Source organism: Blastomyces dermatitidis (assembly GCF_000003525.1).
Source record: "Blastomyces dermatitidis ER-3 genomic scaffold supercont1.15, whole genome shotgun sequence".
Classification (NCBI taxonomy): Eukaryota; Fungi; Ascomycota; class Eurotiomycetes; order Onygenales; family Ajellomycetaceae; genus Blastomyces; species Blastomyces dermatitidis.
In genome coordinates this window covers 545,075-549,364 of record NW_025544788.1, presented here as the reverse complement: position 1 = coordinate 549,364, position 4,290 = coordinate 545,075, and positions in this window count along the sequence as shown.

Here is a 4,290-nt window from a genome sequence, read left to right as displayed (position 1 = left end):
GAAGCTCTATATATATACAAGAATTCTAAATAAAATCAAAGTCTTGTGTATATAGTAACAGGCTGAAGTAGAAGTTAAGTAATAATTAATATTTATCACAGATTAAGTATTTACTATAAAGAGCTTCACTGATACAATGCCCTGGTAACTGAATAGTTAATGCGGCTACCCGGTAGTACCTTAGCATGGGAAACCAAGGTGTGCAGGTTTGAAACCTGCAGAGGATACATTAAATTCAGAACTCAAGCATCTTAGATTTCTAATAAATACAGAGATGTACAAATTGCTTTAATAAATTACTCTATGTTTCTGAGCTGAGAAGTTATTATCACATGTATCTAATTGTCACTTCTTTGTATTTTTCTATGTTCTTGTTATCTTGACATGATCTCAACATCTGTATTTTCTACTGTATAATTAATACTTAATCTGTATTTAACATCATATAAGAACTCATCATAAGCTCCGCTTGTATATAAGTATAATGAAAGAATAATAATAATAATAATAATAATTCACTGATACAATTATCACTATTAATAAGAAAAGAAAAAGTCAGATTATAAGTCTATAGTAAGAGATTAAATACTTACATAGATAAATAACTATATCAAATCTAAGAATCTTATTATAATTATTTACAATCTCTTCAAAAGTGTATATATTATCTGAGACTGTTATATATAATAAGAATTTAAGTACAAGTTATATTAAGTCAGATAATCTGTCAGAGTTATTAATCTTTAATAATAACTGAAAAAATAATACTGTAATTAGCTGACTAAGTCAAATATAATCATATTATCATATTAAGTGTGAAGTTATAGATAAATAATTAACAGAATTTTAATAAGTCTTAAAATCTGCAGTTTATTTACATAAAAAAGTAAAGTCATTATAAATAATAGATAAAAAGATAAATCTTACAGACTCAGAGTGATATTCATTCTTATAAATATATAATAAGTTTTTCAAATGAATCTTACATAACTTTAAGAAAGTGAATATATAAGATAAGTATTATAAATACTTTACTAAGTATAAATAAGTGAGTAATCTTATAACATACTTCATATACTTTATCTTATACTATTTTATATTAAATAAGAAGCTTTTAATATCTTTCTATTTACAGATCTTCACTCATGATCTTATATCTAAGTTAAGAGTGAAATAAAAATACTTAAGCTTATAATCAGATTGTAAGAGGCCTATACTGAATAGATCAGTATAATATATAGATTTTATATAATAAAAGTGAAAAATGTTAGAGAAGAAAGAAAAGAGAAAGTGCAGAAATTAGCAATCAGAGTGAATATTTATACATGTATAAGATAAAGCTTTGAGGCGGAAGAATAGAAATTCCGGAGTATATAAGATAGAGCTTCAGAGCAGAAGAATAGAAATTCTATAAGTTCTTTAGTCAAGAATCAGTGACTGAGGATCAGAGCTTTCAGCAGAAATCTATAAAGTGTATTAAAATAGTCTATTAATCAGACACAGTCTGTCACATTAACTCTCTCTTTTCGGAAGTGAGATTATGTGTAGTTCTGATCAATCAAGAGTTACTATCTTAGATAATACAGAGCTCAGAGTTTAGATCAGATAATTATAGCTAACTTATTTCACAAGATATTACTAGCTGAGACTGTGAGATCTCTTATTAAGAATATTATTAATCTCTTATTCAAGTTCATTATTCTCTTCTAGAATTCCTGGCAGCTGTCAGTTGAAAGTCAGTTAAGAAGAAAATAAGTCAGTGATAGCATAGTGAAGCAAGCTTATATAAAAGACATTATAAATCTCTGATAATATGTTAAGATAGTAGTTATAGCTATCTAGAACTTCTATCACTTTGTATTTAATATAATAATAGTTCAGTGTTATTATTATTATTATTATTCTTCAATTATAGATATATGCAGTCAGAGACTATAACATCTACCTGAGAACTTTGAGTTCTCAGAGTTTTTTCTATATCTGTAAAGTTAACTATTATACATTCATCAATTTCAGATATGCAAAATCAGAAAATTCCAGCTCAGAATACAAAAACTGTTTACAAATTACAGTGTTTTAACATCTTCTGATACTTTGAAATCATTTGACAATTCCATGACAAGGGAAAAGAGAACACAGTCTTAAAGATAGACACATTAAATAGATAGATAGAAAGAAATTAAAAGAAAAAGATAAAGTAAAGAGAGACTGTAACAAAACAAATTATTAAAAGGTAGTATATAGCTGTTTTAACAGACTATATCTGATTGATTTTCTCCTCTTCATATTCAGATATTTCTGAATTTAGTCATTTTCTTATAGCTGCTTGAGTTTCTGATAGAAAGTCTATTAAGTATTTAATTTCTGTCTCAGTTGAGAATAAGAATCTCATATTTAATTGATTTAAATCATACTTCTCTTTCAATCTGGCTCTGAGACTATTGTATAATGCACAGTGTATCACAATATACTCAGAATTCTCATTTACATTGCAGAATGAGCATTCTATTGAGTCAAATCTATCATCAAATCTTTGTATATAAGATTTGAAATAGTCATGTTCTAGTTTCAGCTGTATTATAGATGAGAATATTTTCTTTTTATATTTAATTGAACAAGATTTTCACTTGAGTTTTATTTCAAATCTTGAATAATGTATACTCTTCTTTTGTTTCTACCAGCTTTCATTTCACTTGTCTGAATAAGATTCTTTTATTTTTCTCTTTATAAAAGATCAGGATACAATTTTTTAAATAGATCTGCTTAATTCTGCATGCTTTTTTACAGCTGAATCAGCCAATTCATTGTCATGATTCATGAATATTCATATGAGCAGGAACTCAGTGTAGATGAATTATCAGCTTTGATATTCTTCTCTTTTGAATTTTTAAAACAGAGTTTAAGATCAGTTCAAGATTCATTTGATCATTATAAATCTGACTATTTCTAAGTCTTTTTAAAGTAGCTTGACTATCAGAGAATATTTATATCTCTTTCAAATTATTTTCTCTTTTATAAGATTTTATTTCAATGAGTTTGAAAGCTTTCACTATTACAAATAGTTCAGCATTAAAGACTTCAGATTCACAGTCTAAATTTCAGAAATCTGAGATAAAATTGATATTATCTTCAGTATAAGCAATGCCTGCATCTAATCTATTCAAATTCTCATTTTTTAAGTCATCTGAATAAATCAGAATAGAGTCTTTTATATTGATTGTAGAAATTCTCTTCAAATGCTGTTCATATTCTTTCTCTTTAGATAGTTCACTTATTTATAAGTCTATAAGAGAATCAAGCTTTTCTCTTCAGAGAGATAACTTCTTATGATCAACTTTTTCAATATTTAAAGAAGAAAATTGATTTTTAATCAGTGAGTATAGTCTGTACAGTTGAGAAGGCATTTTCTTTGAAGAATTATTTTCATTTCAATCAAGAAATCTATTTTAATCCAGTTCATTTCCAGAGTTAACTGATGAAAATGAGAAAGAGACTCTTTCTCTGATTATATGATTTGAGCTCATCTTTATAACTCTCAGAGCATAGTTCATACAGGTCTTTTCAAATTTAATAGCAGAAGAAAGAATTGAAGCTTCAATTTTCATTGCTTTAATAGAAGATGATTTGAATGCTCTCAGAATTCTTCTCAAAGCTCTGTTTTACAGACTTTGAAAGAGTTCAGTGAAATTTCCTTGATTATTTCATCAAACTTGAACTTCATAATCAGCTACTGAGATAATACAGGCTAGGCTATATATAACTGTCTCATAGTCTGAAAGAATAGACCTCTCTCTGTATTTAATAGTCTGATTATGTTGTTCAATAGTCTTTCTGTCTTGACAGTTCTTTGTTGAATGTAATATTTAAAATTCAACTTGGAGTTTAATCATACTTCTAATTATTTGACATTAACACTGGGTTTAATCTCTCTATTTAAAAGAGTTAGAGATAGTTCTTTCTCATTAAATCTAGAAAAGAAATGAATTAACTCAGTTTTATTCATATTAAATTGAATTTGATTGATATCTGCTCTAACAAAGATTTTCTTTACAGCTTCTTCAATCACTTTCAAATTCTCTTTGATAGTTTTTGAGCTGTAGACTAGACCAATATCATTCATATAACTTGAAGATTACACTATTCTCATATTTCTATTTTTGAATATATACAGTGTATATTGTAAATAAAATGAATGAGATTGAAGATTCTTGCAGTACTTCTATTTTTATCTTAGTCTTGTCTTATTTCATTTCATCAAAGAAAAGTTATATAATTCTTTTAGATATAAAA